General features: G+C 31.4%; 1 pseudogene; it reads left to right on the top strand.

Annotated features, from left to right (window-relative positions):
• Positions 1 to 2858: 2858 nt before the first annotated feature.
• On the top strand, positions 2859 to 2977 carry LOC120586457 (uncharacterized; annotated as a pseudogene).
• Positions 2978 to 21040: the final 18063 nt, after the last annotated feature.

Genomic DNA, 21040 nt, shown 5'->3' with positions numbered 1-21040 from the left:
AACTATAAAATTATGGTACATGAAATCAAGGAACTAAATAGAGAGCAATTCTATGTTCATGGATAGAAAGACTTAATATTGTCAAAATGTCAGTTCTTGCTAACTTGATCTGAAGATCTAATGAAATTCCAATCAAAATCTAGCAAGTTATTTTTGTGGATACTAATAAATTGATTGCAAAATTTATATAGAGAGGCAAAAGACCCAGAACAGCCAACACAATACTGAAAGAGAGGAGCAAAGACAGAGGACTGACTCTACCCAACTCCAAGACTTACTATGAAGTTATGATAATCAAGACAGTATGAAACTGTTAAAAGATTTAAAAAACAAAAACAAAAATAAACAAGTAATCTCTTTTACAAAGGAGCAAAGGCAATATGATGGAACAAAGATATTTTCTTTAACAAATCGTGCTGGAACAAATGAATATCTGCATGCAAAAAAGAAAAAAAAAAGTGAATCTAGACACAAACCTCATACCCTTCACAAACATTAACTCAAAATGTATCACAGACCTAAACTTAAAATGCAAAACTATGAGAGTCTTAGAAGATAACATAGGAGAAATTACATATGACTTTGAGAATGGAAATTATTTTTTAGATACGACACCAAAGAAATGATCCGTGGAAGAAATAATTGATAAACTGGACTTCACTGAATCTAAAAAATATTTCATGAAAGAGGATAACAAGAAAATTAGAAGACAAGACACAAATTTAGAGAAAATATTTTCAAAAGACATCTGAAAAAGGACTGTTATCCAAAATATGCAAAGCTCTCTTAAAACTAACAATAAAAAATCAAACAAGTAGATTTTAAAAAACGGGCCAAAGATTTCAACAACCACCTCATCAAGATGACAAAAAGCTTATGAAAAGATGCTTCACCTCATACGTCATCAAGAAAAAGCAAATTAAAACAACACTAATATATCACCATATATCTATTAGAATGTCCAAAATCTGGAATGCTGATGACACCAAATGCCGATAAAGATGTGAAACAATAGGAACTCTCATTCATTGCTGGTGAAAATGCAAAATGGTTCAGCTCCTTTGGAAAACAGTTTGGCATTTTTTTTTTTTTTCAGAACCAAATATGCTCTTACCGTATAACCCAGCAATTGCACTCCTTGGTATTTACTCAAAGGAATTGAGAACTTTTGTCCACAGAAAATCCTGCACACAGATATTTATAGCAGACTTATTCATAATTGCCAAAACTTGGAAATAACCGATGTATCCCTTGGTAGGTGAATAGATAAACTGTGATATATCCAGACAATGGATTATTATTTAGCATTAAAAAGAAATGCGCTATCGAACCATGAAAAGACATGAAGGGAATTGAAATAAGCCAATCTGAAAAGACTGCATACTGTATGATTCTAACCGTATGATATTCTGGAAGAGGCAAAACTACAGAGACAGTAAAACTTCAGTGGTTGCAGTGTCGGGTTGGGGTGAGGGAAGGGATGAATAAAGGAAGCACAGATGATTTTTCGAGCAGTGAAAATTTCTGTATGATACTATAATGATGGATACATGCTGTTATACATTTGTCCAAACCCATAAAAAGTACAACATGAAAAATGAACAGTAATGTGAACTATGGATTTTAGGTGACTATATCGTATCGATGTAGGTTTATTAATTATAACAAATCTATTACTCTCTTCAGTGATGTTGATAATGGGGAGTCTGTGCATGTGTGAAGCAGGAGTTATATGGGAAAACTCTACCTTCCTCTAAACTTTGAGTGAATCTCTTCTTAAAAATATCACACATAAATGTTAGTGTTTTCCAATTTCCAGATATGATTTAAGACTCAGTGATATGGGACTGAATGTATCTCTGGCCACTGTATCTTTATAGTCTGCAAACACCAATTAATATTTAGCATTATTAAGAAGCATGAAAGTGAAAAACAAAGTTTTCCCTTTAACACCATGTGCAAATTTAGTTTTGAGTAAGAACGCATTTATGAAAGCAAATTAATGAAACTATTGAATTTTGGAAAAATGTTTCCCAGAAAGTTCATTTGTCTCTATTTCCACTTCTGATATTTCTCACAACATAATCTAAATAATCATAGTAATCAGTGTTACTCATAATTACCTCACAGGGATAATTTAGTTCCAAATTAAAAATTATTTTGCGAAACTTTTTTTAAAGTATATAGTACTATATTTATGGACTCGTAATGACAATAATGAAAAGTCTGGGATAGTCGTATGACATTTGACTGAAGATAAGGATTTTTCTATCAGAGAGGAAGGAATGTTTGTTTAGAGTCTATATAGATATGGAGTACATATACATATTTTGAATATTAAATACAACTATAATTAAATAGTGTGTTATATAATACTCAATATATAGACTTTTTATGACACTACAACCTTATGATTCATGGAGACATAATGAGCTAAACTATAATTTTATACAGCGTGGCCATATGAAGAGTTTGCTGATCCATACTTCATTATTCAGACAAAGCAATATGTTTTTGCTATTTGCCTCTAGACCCTAGCATTGAGATCTTGAATATAAAGCGTGCCCTTCAAACTTCTAATCTGATTCTGTTATTACTTTTTTGTTTCTCATAACAAAGCATAAGCTAAGAAAATGTAATACATTTAGCTCAATTTTGTATACATCAAAGTGTGATGTCATACCTATCCAAAGGCACCTAGAAATTAGCAGAAACAAATTGCTTCTTAGATCTTCCCAAGCATTTCAAAAAAAAAAAATGTAGCCTCCCATTTATTCAGCGTAAGTTCCTCATGGTGTAGTACTCTAGCCTAATCTTGAAATGATTCCACTAACGTGATGACAGTAAGAGTCCCATGGATCTATGGCCATGCTACCCTGAACAAACCCAATCCCATCTAATCTCGGAAGCAACACAAGGTCAGGCCTGGTTAGTACTTGAATGGGAGACCACTTAGGAAGACCAGGTGCTGTAGGAGTTAAAAATAAAAAAATAAGAGATTTTTTTGTAAGCTGACTAGGTCCTTCCAATCTGTGAGGTCAATCAAAGGTTGCCTTGCCTAAAAAATAAAAATAAAAACTTTTTTTAAAAAAGAGTCTCATGGGATCGCCAATTCACTGATAACAAACAAAGCAGCTTGGCTTCCAGAAAGATGACACTCTGCTACTTTGCTTCAGCTGTGAATTTGAACTCTTCCAAAATCCTTTATTGTTCAACTGAGATTAAGCTATTAAATTAAATAGCATTTTAAATGAAGGTTTTGGAGAAAATTGAAAAAAGATCTCTGACTGTATGTATTTTTGCTTACTTTGGTTTAAATACATTTTTCAAAATGCTTCTGATGGAGGACTTCTAATAACAATGATGAAAAATTAAGACTCCAAAATCAGTAATTTCTTGTGTAAAATATTTTACTGATAGATTCCCTGCAGATACTTAAAGATTGATTCTTCAAAAAATTTAACTAAAATATTTAAATATTATTCTGCACATGGCACTGTGTTCTATAGAAACTAGCTTTTTTTTTTTTTTTTTCTTTTAGTTTCTTATAAAAATGCTAAACCTTGTGTATTTTGGATTTTCTCTATACACAAAACATAACCTAGCTCCAAAAACACTTTTGATAGAAAGAATAGAGTATGCTAAAGCTGGAAGTCTGTTGAAATTTGTATTGGGACAACCTCCTATTGCTTGAAAAAATGCAATAGTTTATGCAGAAAGGAAATTAGAACTATGAAATATATTTAATGACTTTGAATTTATAGAGTTTGCACCTCTTGCAATTGCTATCGGAGTCAGAATTCTCATCAAAGCAGGAAGCTTATTACAAAATTAACATGACACTTTGATTGAATCAGGCTTTTAGCTCTGGCTTTTTAAGTAAATATGATTGATTATATCAACACCCTTCAGATACAGACATATCGACATGGTTGCATATTGATACAGTGATGTTCAGAGTGTGGGTATTGCTGGGGATATCTTGGTTCCAAATTCATAGGAGCAAAAGTGTCTTGCATGAAAAATGATTAAGAAGTAGATATAAAATCTTAAGCATTAAACTCAAGTGTTTCTTCTTAGAACATTAATTAATAGCAAACACATTCTCTCACCTTGGCACTTTATGCTTGGGAATCTTCTCCCTTGATAGGTAAGAGGCCCTAGATTGTGCATTAAAATCAATATAGAATTCATTTGCTTGCACAGGCTGCTACCACTTTTAACTTCTCTTTCTCTTCCTCCTGTCTCTTTTGAAGTGGTTAGGAGAAATTCGAAAGTGATTGTGAGAAATCAGGTCAAACCTACAGCTAAGAAAATCACTGATTTGTTACTTTCCTTAACGAATTCCCACGTCAGGCCCCATCCAGGGCTCTTCTCTGTAGTACCTTTCTGACCGTTAAGCAAATGCAAAACCTTTTCATCCATTAAAGCTGAATGTTGTTTTTACTTGACAAATTCTCTTATGCTACACATGCCACAAAGTTGGTACTACAGTACTCATACTGAAATAGTATTGTTTAAATCACTGCTATGCTGTTTCCTGAGAGCTCAGAGAGCCTTAAAGACCCAGCTGCTTCAATCAGAGCATTAGATTTGAGTGTTTTTGTTTTTTGTATGTCCTTATATATGAGACATTATTGCAGAAATTCAATACAATGTAGTCACTAAGATAAAATATCTTTTCTCCTTGGATGGAAGCATGGACTCCTAAAACATCTTTAATTTCTGATTAGTCATTCACTTCATAGATGCAAATGCCCTTAATATGTCCATATCTCCAATGGTTTAGACTCATGCACTCACTATGCCCCTCCTATTATGCATCCTCTCTCCTCAGTATGATTTAGTTGTTTTTAATAATTCACCTCTAATATGTCTAATAATGCTGCCTTTAAAGAAGCAAACAAGTAGATTTTTCTAAAAATTACATTTATGTGTAATCTAAGAAGAAATCTTAATTTAATAAAGATATAACAAGAACTTTATACAGTTTGGTAAAATTTGAATTCCTCTTAATTATGGAAAGTAAGGCTTGTTGTTAACTTTAACAAATGAAAAGAGTTGGAGTACCTTTTTAGTGAAGTAATAGATAGGCATGCTTAAAAATGCAACATAAAAATGAAAATACTCTGTGTCAATATTTAAGGTTAGTATTCTGAATTGAGGGTACCATTAAAAATTCTTACTGATTTTCTTGTTGTTTAGGAGTTTGTAAATACTCATATAACTAAAAAGAATAGTTTTCTATTATTTAATTCCCAGTGCAGTAAGAGACAAATACCATAAGGAAAGTGACAACAATGTTAACTTTTCCATAAATCTAGGTCACTCAAGATTTAAACCACCATAGGGAAAAATCGCTGCAAAATAAATTTAAAGGCTCAAGGAGAACAAATCCCAAGGGTTTCTTCCCACGAGAAAGAATAAAAATTTGCGATGGGTTCTGGGAGGTTCAATTATAGAAACAGACAACAAGAGGTTTTCAGCCAATTTGAAACTAATTCAATATATTCCGGAGGAAAAAGGCAGTTGCACAGATAACATCAGCTTGAAACTGAAAGTTGTTGCCTTAGGAAAGACACTAACAAATGGACTTTATAGTTTGAGCTCCAAGGAAGAAAAGTGGATAGTGATAAAGAGAGAAACAAAGAAAAGGACAATATTATATTCTATCATCCTCACACTCTACAGCTAATACAATAGGTTGAACAACTTGGATAATTCAATGAACACTTTATATATTTTGATATATAAATAAAAGGCAGTAAAAAATAAATCGAGGACATAGAGAAGAAAAGAATCACAGGAATAAGGCAAAGGAATAAAACCAGTAAAGTGAGAAAATATGTGTTCTAAGAGAATGAAACAAGTGTTAATCAGTATTATGGCAGGCCCTGGTTCACTGGTGTTCATGTTCAAATTCTGTTTTGTGTTTGTATTCTGTACCTCCTTTTATTAAAATTTCCCTCAGGTCCATTGTAGATTTATAGGTTTCAAAGCAATATATAATAACAAATATAATAATCTCTTAAATATGTTTAAAAGAAATTTAAAAAGTACATTTTAGCAAATATTTCAAAAACAGTGGAATAATGTAGAAAATTGATGAGGTTTTTACATGTACAATTTAATACTGTTCGCTCAAAATAATTTCAATGATTCTAAATATGATTTAAATAATATCAATATTATGACAGAAAAATAACACTATATTTATTGTTAGGTTCAATAATATTTTATTTTTTTTACCTATAAAAAGACAATTTCATAAGATTTACTCTAGTACACTTCAGCTGTTCTATTCTACATAAGATGAGTAAGTACATAGCAGTTTCCAATCTTATTTCCGAGCTGTCATTTCAATGTTTTTTAAAAACTATATGTTTACTGGTATGCATGGACATCTCTAATAGCTAGAAAAACCTTAGAAACTTTGTAAGATACACCCATGTAAATTGATAAATAAATGTATCTAAAAATACATTGTTATTGGAAATGTTCACCTGCTTGAAAAATATAAAAAGTCTCTGCTTTTTTTTAAAGAGATCCTAAAACATGTAATATTTTCTGAGATGATTCTGAGTATTCATAAGCAATTATCCTACATAATAAAATAATTTTATAAGTATTTAGATTTTTCACATTTAATATATAAGAATATTTTAAAGACCTGTCTTTCTTGAAAACAAGACTGTATTATTAATTAAAAATGAATATTTCTGAATTTTAAAATAAGTAAAATAATATTTATCACCAGGAACACAGAAAAATCACAGTTCCATTTTTATACTCCTATCAGTAGAAAGTCCAAAGAAAAGTTACATCCTTTATAATTTTACCTTTCTGAATATATCATACTAGCAGTGATCACAAAGTCTCATATCATTAGCTACTTTAGAGCAGACACTACCTAGTATAGTACCTTGTATTAGTTATTTTAACTGTTTTCTGAAACGATAAAATAATGAGGATTTCCAGTGTCAAAGCAGTAATTTGCCTGGATTTTCATATTTTATGTGATAAAATATCAAAAATTCATACTTCAAGGAAGTTTCATTCTCACATAGAATGTAGAAAGCCTACTGAGAATTATTACTCATTTATAAGTACTGAAAAAATCCATATAATCTAAAACAACATAAATTATATTGGACCTCAGCAAACTGAATTCTAAAATGACAAGTCCCTCAGAGGAGAGATGGGACATAAGGACTGCTCCATCACTGGCAGAGCATTAGAGGGAGAATAAAATCAATAAAGGAGAAACCAGCTGAAGTTTTAATACGGTCTGAAAGGTCAAGTGTAATCAATTTAGAACAGTGGTTTTAATCTAAGGGAGTTGTGTCCTTCAGGAGATGTTTGACTGTGTGTATATTTTTGGTTGTCACAACTGGTGTAGTGTGCTGTGGGCACACCTTACGATCTCCCCCAACCATCCACACCCTTGTGTTTTTACCTCCCACATCCCTTACATTTGGGTGGGAACTTTGACTTGTTTCTAACCAGCAATATGTCAAAGGTTATGGGCTATCACTCTCATGACTATGTTTTATCACATAAATTTTTTTATCACATAAGGTTCCACTTAGGCCTAAACAAGAGTCTCTCTCTCTCTCTCTCTCTCTCTCTCTCTCTCTCTCACTGGCCAGCTAAGCCATGCCGACTTCATGCCCAGACTTCTGACCCAGAGAAACTGCAGGTATTATTTTAGTCCCTACATTTGCAACAATTTGTTATGCAGTAATAAGAAGTAATATAGAGTACTACTGGCACCTAGTGGGTAGAGATCAGGGACTTTGTTAAACATTCTAAGATGCACAGGACATCCTCCTGCAATAAAGAATTATCTGGCTCAAAATGTCAGTAATGCTAAGATTTAGAAAATATGGGCCAGGATAGGGTCCAAAGACAACCAATCCTCTCCCACAATATCACCTCTGCTATGGGCATGAACCCATGTGGGAGGTGATGGGCTGCAACTATGGAATAGACAAAACTCGTTTCCCCTGTATTCTTCTCTCCTATGAGCCAAAACCCTAAGCTCATGGGCAAAGGGCATGGCCATGGAAAATCCTCTGCTTAAGGGGAGGGACAGAAACAAAAATATATCTGCTACTCCAAGAGATGAAGGAAATATTCCTTTCCCTAGGATTCAGGCACTGTTTATGGGAAAAACTTACAATGAGAGAGAGATGGACAAAATCCTTGGGCTCAAGATTCTTTTCCAATTCAAAGGAAAATTCTCATACCACCAGGAAGGGTGGAAAACTCTTCCACCCAAAACCTACCACAGAAAGCACGCAGAATTTGAATTCTGAGAGAGGGAGGTACAGGAATGCTGAGAAGGCACCATCCATAGGCTCAGGTTCATAAGACCTGCCTAAGATTGAGGTTTGTGGTAGGCTAAATAATAGTGCCCTGCAAAGATGTGATGTCCTAATTCTAAGGACCCATGAAGAAGTTACCTTACTGGCAGAAGGGACCTTGCATATGTGATTCAGTTAAACATCTTTGGCTGGGAAGATTATTCTGGTTTATCTCAGTGAGCCCAACGTAATGACAAAAGTCCTTATTCAATGGAGACAGGAGAGTCAGAGCAGAGAAAATGATGTCATAATGGAAGCAGAGTCAGTGAAGGGCCTATGAGGCAAGGCATGCAGATGGCCTTTAGAAGGACTCTGGCCAAGGCTAGGAAATGTATTCTTTCCTAAAGACTTCAGGAAGTACCGGCCCAGCTGACGCCAGGTCACTAGTTCAACAATATGCAATTTAGACTCTGAAACTCCAGGATTATAATAAAAAATACGTGTTGTTGTAAGGTTCTAGGTTTGTGATAATGCATTGCCTCAGCAAAAGAAAACTAATACAAGATCGGACCAGAAGAGCCAAGAACCCCAGCCTGGCCCCATGGTGAGAACAGAACTGAGAGTCAGCCTTAGCAGCCTACCAAGATGGAGAGCAGAGGGATGAGGGACGAGGCTGTAGAAGAAACACTAAATAAAACACCCTGGCACCAAAAGCACTGCACTAAGCATAAAGTAAGAATGGGAAGTTAGTATTAAGATTCCTCCATCCCTGCATTGTCAAATCTTCTTCTTCTGTATCCCTTGACTGGGAGTATGAGTGCTAGGATGCAGGGTTTTTTGTTTTGTTTTGTTTTGTTTTGTTTTCCATCTAGTAACTCACAGATCTTATTCAGAAAGTTCTAAATTTCTGTTTTAGATAATAATTCTGCATTTTAATAACATGTTGCTTGTCTTTGGGAGCCTTTAAGGCTTAATGTGTACCTTATTTTAATCAAATTTATTGGAAATTCTCTCCTTGCCTACAAAGGCTGCAAAGGTTACAAAAGCTTCAAGGTGGCAGATCTCAGTACTATCCCTGGAATGCCATAGATCCCCATAGTCCTCACTCTATTTCCAGGTTTCCAGGTTTGTAGCTAGCCACAAGAGAAAAAATGGAAGCAATGGTGACCCTCTTCTTCAAGACCCCAGAAGAACACAGGGCTCACTCATTGGCGCCTGATCAGAGTTATTGCTTTTCCAGAACTGCTGTAGTTGTTCTTTAAATTTGGAAGATTAGAATGATGGGATAGAATCAGGTTCCTATCTTTTCAGAATCTGCTCTCCATAAAAAATCTAATTTTAATTTGTTTTAGTTATATGAGTAATATACAAATGTATTATAGAAGTTTTATTCAAGAAGAATTATAGGGATTGTGCATGTGCATTTTCTCTTCCTCCCCTCATTGAAAGCTAATTAAAATGTCAGTAAAATAATTAAAGATTCTCTACAGAAATTGGAGAAAGACAGCAAGATAAAATGGTTCCGCTAATTTTTAGAAGGTGGAAAGCAGACACTGATCGTACCTGAATTCACAGAGAGGAAGTGGCAGCATCAGCCCTCCAAATGGAAATGCTAATAAAAAACAAGTCACAAGCAAACCAGTGGCAAACTATGAGTGAGTCACCAGCAAACTCCCTCAGGAGTCTCCGGTTTTGGAGATTATCTACAGCAGAATGCCAAAAACAGGCGAAGTGATATAAATTATTTTTGGAAAATAATTATTTCTGTGGACATCATCACATGATTCTTCTCCCCACCAATTTTGCACCCCCCCTAAAAACATAATACGCAGAACATTTATATTCTCTTTGTATATTTGTTTTGCTTTGATTTTAATGAAAGGTATATAACAACACCCAGACGGAGCAAAGGGTGAGGACGAGTCATTGGATATAAAAGCAGAGCTTGGAGGTCAGCATTCTCATCTATCTCAAGAGCAGTTGACTCTCCCCAACCCAAATTCCAGAGCCATGCAGAACAAAAGTGGATCCTTCTCTTGCACAAAGAATTATCTGCAAAATAATAATAATTAATAATAATAATAATAATAGTAATACTAATAATATAAACAAATGTATTAGCAGACAGTTACTCTTTTGGGTACTCTCCTCTCAAAAAGAAAAACCCTTCCCCATATTGTGCTGCTAAGATGTGCTATTAATAATCCCCCATCACACATTCCCATGAACCTTTACAACTGCACAAACAGTTTCTATCAGAAACTTAATGCTGTCTCCTAAATATGTGTGTGCTGAATAAGAAAATTTCCATTTGAAGAAAAGTTTTGACATGAAAGTCAAAATAAAAATGAATGAAATAACTGAGAGGAATAAATATATGTTAACAAAAATAAATAGATTAAAAAAGAAATAATTTTGGTAGGCTGTAGAACAATTAGTTCCATGAAGCAAGAAAACATGTTTTTGAAAGAAACAGGAGAGAATAAATAATGTTCCTAGAAACTAAATTTATTCCAGCAGAAAAAGAAGATTGAAACAATATTGGAGTAAGTTTCAGTAGTCAGTAAACACTTTTCTCTATGGGGCCAAATAGTATATATTTTAGGCTTCACAGATCATACGTCTGTCACCACTACGTAACTCTATTATTTTTAGAGGAAAAGTACACAGAGACAATATTTAAACAAATAATTAGGAGGCTGTGCTCTATTACAATTTTATAAAAACAAAAACAGGCTGGAATTGGAATTGGAATTGCTGAGCCCTGTCCTAGAGGAGAATGAAAAAGATGGAAAAAGAAAGCCAAAATTGGAGGCTTAAACCTTGATATTGTACATACGACTAAAAAATTTCTAAAAAGAGAAAATAGAAAAAAAAAAAAGAGAAAATATTACAAAAAAATGATAAACTTGATTAGAATCAAAGCACACGTTTCAAGATTGGAAAGAGAATCTGAAGTAAACTTCTGGAATATTATGTAGAAATTTAAAAAAAGGAATAATTTATGCCAAAATATAGAAATATGTTCCAACTAAATAAAATTAACCTACAGAATATGATGTAATTTATGGTACTGCATATGTAACACATAAATATTCTTAAACCTTCTTGAATTAAAAAGAAAATCTATTTAAATTTTATATTGAATCCTGTTTTATCCAATATTGATACTTCCTTTTTGATTATTTGTCTCCCGTATATCTTCTAACTTATTTTGTTTATTTTGTTTTTAATGTATCTTTAAACATTATAGAGTACAACTTTTTTTGAAGTAGGAATAAATGTGGGATTTCTCTCTCCTTTTCAATGACATATTAATCTTTTCACATATGCTGCCATTCACCAATATCTATCCCTGGTATATAATTACTACTTATTTTGTGCTTTTAATTCATCTGTCTGTCTTTTGAAATTTTTATTTATTTTGTATCATTTTGTTTAATACCATAAATTACTATTTTTAATAGATTATTTCAAAGAATTTGACCAGCATACATTAAGACTAGACATGTTTAGTAAACAAAAATCTCTCTTTTCTTTATAGAGTTAAAACATTTTTAATGTTGAAATTAAATCTTACTACATCAATATTTATTTTGAAATGATCTAAGATTTATTTTCAAAAAATTTATTGTAATATTACATGTTCAACCACAAGTATTTAGAATATCTATAAATTCTATAAAATAATCAGATATAAGCAAGATAAAAATGTGACTATTTTGAGAGATGAAATTATCTTTCTGAAATGATAAGTATGGAAAAGAAAAACAATTAATTTAAATGTTTAATTTATTTGCCTGTGAATTTTATAAGCATCTTTATTATATACAATTTAAATTATTTTTTCTTTTCAAACTGAATATGAGTTTTAATTATTGTTTTCAAAAATTTTTTTATGTATTTATTTTTCTATAGTCACTGTTAAATTTTTTTTAGTTTTAAAGACACTAAATTATCTGGTAAAAAGACATCTCTCTGGAAAATTGATCTTTAAATTTATTGTAATTTATTAGTTTATCTTGCTATTTTTCTTCATTTGTTTTATTGCTTTTTGGTTAATTTTCAAGTAAAATCGCTTTAATTTTGCACATTTCCACTCTTGATATAATTTAGCTTTACTCTCTTATTGAATAGAAAATGAAAACTAGAAACCAAATAAAATGATTGGCCTTTCTTCACACAGCTGATCAGTATAAGAATCTATATTTCTTGACAACAGTGATCTTTTTCCAAAGCATGATGTTGACTCTTTCAGACGTAATTTAGAGTTTTAATTCTGTAATTATAATAAAATCATTTTAGATATAAAATATATTTTTCCTAAAATGTATTTTATATCATTCAATCCATAATGAAGTATCTCTTTAATGACTGTCCAATTCTTAGTTAACCAAATAATCCCTGAATTTCTAGCACAATACACTTGATATGTATAAACTTTCATGTTATAACAATAAATGGAGAAAGTGAGGTTTAATTCAAAAGAAAATGAGTAGCAAAATGGTATTGAAAGATAGAGTGGTTTGCTTGCAATGTATAACACAGGAAATCTTCTATAAGCACATTTTCTCAGTAACACACACACACACACAAACTATTTGGTTATTTATAGAAAGTGTTTAACAGAAGCATGCTGGGAGAACATGAACCATTGATATTATTTATATTCATTCTGTCTATTCATGCTGTCTTATAATTAGCTTCTACATGGGTTTAAAATTGTTGTGATAATTGAACTGGAAGTAGGACTTCATTGAGTCCTTTATGATAATCAAAAAGATTTATCTATAATCTAAATTATAGAGTAGTGACATCATCGAGATGAAAAATAAATCACTGTTAAAATACATAATGATAATTCTGATTAAAAAACAAATGTGTCCACTAAAATTTTTGAGAGATTGCTTTATCTCCATTAAGCATACTCGTATTTGAATGGGAATGTTTTTGTTTTTTGTGAAAATTTAAATGATAAAATAGTCACTTGGGTTTGTGTTATTTACAATGTTAATAACTGTTAACAATTTGAACAGTTTAATAAATCTCAAAATATGCTATGATTTGAATGATTAATGGTAGTTTTATTATCACTTAATCAAAACCGATTCTGTGCATTATATCAATTAAAATGTAAGTGCTGTTAATTTCTTTAATGAAGTTGCTATTTCAGAGGTCTCTTAAATTCTGCAAAAAGGCGTCATTTAGAGTTTTTATATGAGAAGAGTTTTAAATTTTATTTTGAGAAAAAGAAATCAAGTGAGATTGTATAATCGAATCCTCTAGAAAAGGAATGCTCTTTGAATGTTGTATAGGTTTGTATATTTAGCCATCTGAGAGGCTTTCTGTTTTTATTTATCAAACTTGTGTACATTTCTCCATAGGAGAAAAAACAAACAACATCCATAAATATATATAAGGTCAACTGCAAAAAAAAAAAACCCACACATTAAAATAGTGATTACTGTGCATGCATAATTATATTTTCATGACTTTCTAATGAATGAAAGCCGTATTAATTTACATGGATGAAATAAAACTGATTAAGAATGGAGGTTGAATGAGATTAAAGTTATTACAGAAATATTTTTGAAGGTGAATTTGCAATATTTAGAAAAGATGTAGCTTAATAAAAATGAGTCCATGAATAGATAAATAAAACTTTCATTACATTATGGTTAGTCTTTTCTTTCTTTTACTATATATCTCTATATTATAAATGTATGCTTAGGATTAGAGGCTATATATATATATATATATACCCATATATATATGGGTATATATATATATGGGTATATATATACATATATATGAATATATATTTTCACATGTATTATGTATAAATTATAGATGATATATATTCTGTTATATCATCTATAATTTATACATAATACATGTGAAAATATATATTTTATATATAATGTACTATCCATGTATATTATAATATAATTTAACACACTTTGATATACAAGAGGACTGATACGGAGCCTTAGAAATGCAGTCAGCTCCTCTTCATTTTGAACAGCAGAGGAGAGTATGAAGAATGGAACTTAGTTCAAACAGTCCCAGGACTAGTAGATCAGGTGTTGCCTTCATCCTTATCACCCCACATGAATGACACATCCAACAATCAGAGCCTCATTCCAGGGCACAGGATAGCTGTAGGAGTGGGCTGGGGACTTCTATTACTTTTTAAGAATGCATCCTAGTAGGTTCCACTTACTTCGATTAAGATAAATAAGCAGACACACACACACACGCGTTTTTCATTCCCAACATTATTAATAATTTGGTTCAGGTAATTCTTCTTTCACAAATAGATAGTTATAGACATACACATATATATGTTTCATGTAGTTATTATAAAATTGAAAGATAAATAAAATTTTAATATCAAAATTATTTGGGTAGTAGGATTACAATCATTTTTTTTTAATGCTTCCATTTGCTCCCAGGTTTCTTATTATTACTGAATATATACCATGTGCCTTACTCATAAAACTTTTTATCCAGCATCATTGCTAAATAGCTGAAATTTATTGAAATCAGTAAGAATCTTTTACATTTCCTAAGTAAATATTATCATCTGTGAAAATTATTATAATCTTCCTTTCAAATTCTTAAAGCATCTAATTGTTTTTCTTGCTTATATTGAGCCAGGTAGAATTTTCAGTATGATGTTGAACAGAAATCACGATAGACAACATCCTTGTCTTATCTCAGGGAGAAAAAATTATTTTAAATATACTGATTATCATAGTTTATCAAATTAGAGAGTACTCTTGTATTTCTAATTGTTCGAAAACTTATGATAAATAGATTTTGATTTGTGTCAATTAATTTTTGTACACCTTCTGAGATGATTATGTGATTTATGTACTTTCTTCTGTTTTCATGGTTAATTTTAATTAGTTTCCTGAAATGAATGCATCTAAATGGTGATATATCATCTTTCAACATACTGGTAATTCTCTCCATTAATATTTTCTTTAAGATTTTTGTTTCACTACTTGTGAGTGGAATTGGCCTATAATATTCATGTCAATATAACCTTATAATTTGAGATGACAAGTATTCCCTCATTTTCTAATCTTATGGAGCCTTAGAAATCTCAGAAATGCATAAGACTTTTTGTAAGTTGAATGCTATTTTTTTCTTATATATTTAATAGGCTTTTATTGGTGAAACCACTGAGCTATCATTTTTGTGAGAAAATTATCAATATAAACTCAATTTACTTAATAGATATAGAAACATTTATGTTTTCTTTTCTGCATGTGATTTAAACATTTCTATTTTTTCTAGATAATGTTCATTTTGGCTAAATTTTCAAATATATTTTCTGATATTTGTCAAACTGAAGTCTTGTTTTATTTTCAATGTTGAGGATCTGTAGAGTTATTCTCTTAACTTATGACATGGTTCTCCTGTTAATTCCTTCTTTTAAATTTAAATTTGTTTAATCAAGAACTTGTTATTTTTTAAATTCTTTGCAAAAAAAAAATCCTGTCTTATATTTTCTGAAAAAAATTTGCTGTTTTCAATGTAATGCATTTTTTTTCTAATTTTTATCATGTCTTCTTCGAATCATGTATTACTTCAAGGAAATGGCTTAATTTTGGAATATACTTTTATTTTCTACTTATATTGTTGTTTTAATTTCTAATATATTATCCATGTATACTATAATTCTGGTCAGAGATCACGTTTGTTAGGACTGCATTCCTTTGAAAACTATTGAGATTTGCTTTATTCCCTGAAAGCAGTTAATTTAGTAATTGTCCCATTTGAATAAGTATTGTTCAGTCGATGGTTTTAATGGCATTTATCACAATTTGCTATGTATATTGGCTAAATCTTCAGTATCTTTTTCTGCTTGTTTCCTTACTTTCTAAGAGAGGTATGTTAAAATTCTATTGTAAGTATGGATTTGTCTATTATCCTTAGAATTTCATTATTCTTTGCTTCATAAATTTTAAGAATATGCTATTAGAGTAAAGCAAATTTGAAAGATAAATCTGCCTGGATTATAAATTATAATTATGTTTCTGAAATGGCCCTCTTTTTCTGGTAAAATTTTCTGTCTGCTCAATATTGATATAACTGTAACCAGTGTTTATTAGTTGTTTACATGATATTTCTTTCTTATATTACTCTCAAACTTTCTAGATTCTTATATAAAAGAAATATTTTTAAGCTACATGAATATAGGCCTTTTTATGTGTCAGAAAATCTTTGTCTATGTTTTAAACAATTTATCCCTTAATAGTTATTATTTATGGTTTAAATATAACATCTTAAAATTTATTGTTTTTATTTGCCCCTCTAGTTATATGATTTCATATTTCTCTGTGTATACATTTACATTGATTATATTTTATTATTCTGCTTTGAATTATTAGTTTAGGAACAAGAAAGACTACAAATATGATCTTTCTTTCCTGCCTTTATTTTCAACATTACCTTAATTTTGTGACTCTATGTGAATGTGTATGTTTTAGACAAAACAAGTTGGCTGCACAAAACCTTTGAATTATTTAAAGTACTTAGTTGCACAGTGTTAGGCTGCACAATAAAGTCTAATGCAGGCATCCCCAATCTGCGGGCCATGGACTGGTACTGGTCTGTGGCCTGATAGGAACTAGGCCACACAGTGAGAGGTGAGCAGCTGGCAAGCGAGCAAAGCTTTGTCTATATTTGCAGCCATTCCCCAGAGCTAATATCACAGCCTTCACCTCAGATCATCAGACATTAGATTCTCATAGGAGCACTGGTCTCTGGTGCCAAAAAGGTTGGAGACCACTATCCTGATGCATATCAGGGACTCTAAAGGAATATTTTGTAATTTCTTCTGGAGTTCTAGTGGACTAGATGCCCTTCATATATATATTCCCAATATCATTAGATTATTGGCGCTTCGGTTGAGAATATCAGATAAGGAATGCTACCAATGATAAACTTGAAGACTCTCCGGAGACTATCAGCACACTTTTCATGCTAAATGGAAAGCCAGGAAAATATAATAACTTCCTGCAGGTCTAAAATTTTTGTTCACGTGATTGAAAACAGTGGTTCTTCAAATTGTGGTTCCCCTGCATCATCAAAGACCTTTTATAGAAATTCAAATTATTGCTCACTTACTACTCATATAATCTCTAAAAGAAAATTATTGCTCACTCCTTCAACCTGCTGAAGCGAAATACTGTGGTAGAGCCCAGTGATCTATGTGTTAGCAATCTCACCAGGTGATTCTGATGCCCCGTGAAGTATGAGAACTTTATAAATTTGGCTAAATCAGCAATATGTATAGACCTACAACTAGATACCCATTCAACAAGATATGTATATCAGAAATGTACATGTGGAAGAGATATGATTTTACTACATGTAGGAAGTCCAGATAGAAGAAATTAAGTCCAAGAAGTAGACATCTTTCCTATATATTTTGTTGATTTACATAAATTACTCCTTTAGAGTAACTCTAGAAGACTCAATTAAAAGACTTGATTGGCTCAGTATAAATTATAAAGAGGTTAAACCTATTGAGAGTTGTCTAAAGTAGTTAAAATAGACTTTTGAACCAGGAAGCTAAGAGCAGATGACAAACATTCAATGAAAACATTTGAGATTGTCAGTCTTTCTCTAGTGACATGTAATGTCTATAAATTCAGATCTGCTAAACATGGAGACTTCCTTGAAAAAAACTGGATACATTTTTATTTTATTTTCATTCTTAGCCAGTGACTTGAACAGTACCTAACACAAAGAAAATATACAAAGATTCAACTGGAAAAAACAAACAAACAATTGGCCTTAGTCTCTTCATTAGGTACTGTTCCAACAAATCCAAACCAACCAACCAAACAAAAAAATTAAATAAAATTGAGTGAAAATTTATGGTCCCTTTACCTATAAAATATATTTACTCATTGAGGAACCCATCATTGATTAGCTGCACATTTTTAAAAGATCACACTGCTAAAATGTGGGAAATGGAAGAGAGACCAATGCAAATAGATAAAAAAAAAATAATAGCAATAATACTGATTAGAATATTATGGTTTTGATATAGAAATCTGAGTGCAGGGGACTAATATTAACATAAGTGATATTAGAAAGGAAATATTTGAAGACTAACAGATCAGAAGTAGAGACTAAGTGTAGACTACTTTTTCACAAAGGTTGCTTGTAAAAGAGAGAAAACAAAATAGCAACAGGGGAGCTAAATGGTGATTGAAGAAGTTTTATCTTAAACAGAGATATCTGAGAAAGTCAAATCCTAATCAGGAAAGAAAACCATCTCAATGGGTGCATATATATAGTAAACAGAAAGGCTCACCAATGGTTAAACAAATTACTTAAGCATTTAATCATACAGTTTAAACAGTGAGAAAAACAATACAATAATAAAAATAAAATTAGAAAATATTGCTTGAAAAATCAAGAATAAAGGATATCAGAATTTATTTAAAACTTCAAAAGTTCTTTATAAAAAAAAAATACAATATTTCAAACCTGAGGTGGGGAAAAGAAGGGTAGGTACAAACACTCAAAATTAGAAATGAAAAGGGAATAATACTCTCTGATAGAGGAAATTAAAAGTACCATAAAAACATTTTACAAAATCTTATGCAAGTGAATTTTAATATCTCATTGAAAGAGATGGTTTCCTGGGAAAATGTAAATTACAAAATGTATCTTAGGAGGGATTCAAAACCTCAACAGATATTAACAGTAGAAGAATTTGAGACAATCAAAAAAGTACTATTTTCTAGGCCCTAGCCCAAAGAGATATATGCAGATATATTCATAGATAAATAATTTCAAATTTCCAGGGAAATACACTTCTGGTTTTATATGAATTATACCAAGGAGTGGTATTTCTCTTTCTGCACATCCTGCAAACAGAGACGTTCACCACCTTTTGTGTAAGGCTAATTTCTCAAGAGTGTGTACTGAACAGCCTTGAAAGCTGCAGTATCTGCCTCTAGAGCAGAGGGCAGTGCTGTTTGGTGTCCAGTATAATAGAGATAATATCAATCTCTGAGGCAAAGGTTGGACACAGGGATTTGTAGGCCCTTATAAACAACTGAAATTTCCTGAGCTTGGGGTTCCTCAGCTCTCTTGTAAACCCCTTGCATGTACTGTATCCCTGGGACCCACTCCAGACCATCTTCCCCTCTCTTTCCCCTTCCCCCGTGGATGTTAGGATGTAAAGTGAAATAACATAAACATGGAGCTCATGCTGTTTGCATGAACTTTTTTTTTTCAGATCCAGTAGTCCTGTTCCTTTTTATTTTTACACTCATGGTAGCACCATGGGCTAATTTTTGAGCTTACAAGTAGGGTAAAATCTTAGACCTTTCATAGGACTGCCTACTTCTTACATGCATTTTCCTCCATCTTGAAACTTTTCTTGTCTTCATCTCAATACCCCCATACCCTAACTTAGCCCTGTATTTACCCTTCAGATATCATCTGATCTCTTACGCACAGGCTACGTTTATACTTACATGCTCATATAGCGTCTTGGATATTTTATATTGTTTATCACAATACATTGCTTATCCGTACTGCAGTTTTATTTCCATTAGTGTCAAGTTGGATATCATATGTTTTGTTCGGTTTCATGGTTAGCACCTAACATAATGTCTAATATAAGCACCCAGTAAAATTTGAAGAAATAATGTTAAGTATCCAGAACTATGTCTGATACACTAGATGTTCAATAAATTTATCATTTATTAACCATAGTGTTAAAGCTAAAGTAAATATTCTTTTGTTTTATTTTCTGTGTTTATTTTGCTTAAAGAAAGCTGTCGTGGCTTATTTTTATTTTTATTTTTATTTTTATTTTTATTTCTAGATATTCTCCCCTTAATCTGCAAAATAATTATTTTTTTAAATATGCATTTGTGATGGACAGTACTTGGACCTCTTGAAAGTTTAAGGTTATTTTTTTTTGTTTTTTTACTTTTCACCAACATTTTGCAAGATGCCAGAAAATCACTAATTGGAGAAATAAGCTTTCTTGGAGTTAGATTAAAATGGTAGTTTACAAAATAAATTGCTAAAGAATAATTGTAAATTAAAATGTATAAACTTTATGGTAATATTTTAATTATGAAGATAATCTTAAATATTTAAACATTTCCAATATGCGACATTAAATAAGATACAGAATGTACGTAGAAAAATATTAATTAAAAGTGTAGAAATAGCAAGCTTCACTTAAGAAGTTTTTGTTAATATCATGTCATTCCTTTGGTTTCTTCACTTGACTTTTATTTTCTCTTCTCATGCTAATTAGCAAAAAATATACTGAAAACTAAGCTAAGTATTTTAAATAATAGCATAAAAAGAATTCGAAGGAAGATAATCTTAAATAACTAAAATTAAGGAAAACAAGAACATCAGTAAAAAAACAAATATCAGTTATATGTTAACCTAGAAAAAGTGCTTTTTCACTTAAAAATGTTATTTTAAAGTGCATAGAAATAGTGCTGAATTTATTTTTAAATCACATTTGTGATTTTGATATATTAGAGTTTAATAGATATATAAGAGAAACTCAAAAAAAAAAAAAAGCAAAATCCCAGAACTTCAGTTTAAAGTAATTTATAGGAGAATGGATATTAATAAAGAGATAGGTAGAAATAAACTAAAAACTAAACTAAACTAAACAACTGATATATATAAGCACACACACAGATTTCTCTGATGTTCATGGACTC

Source organism: Pteropus medius, unplaced genomic scaffold, assembly GCF_902729225.1.
Source record: "Pteropus medius unplaced genomic scaffold, Ma_sr-lr_union100, whole genome shotgun sequence".
Classification (NCBI taxonomy): Eukaryota; Metazoa; Chordata; class Mammalia; order Chiroptera; family Pteropodidae; genus Pteropus; species Pteropus medius.
The sequence above is the reverse complement of the archived record's forward strand: the minus strand, read 5'-3'. Positions and strand labels throughout refer to the sequence as shown.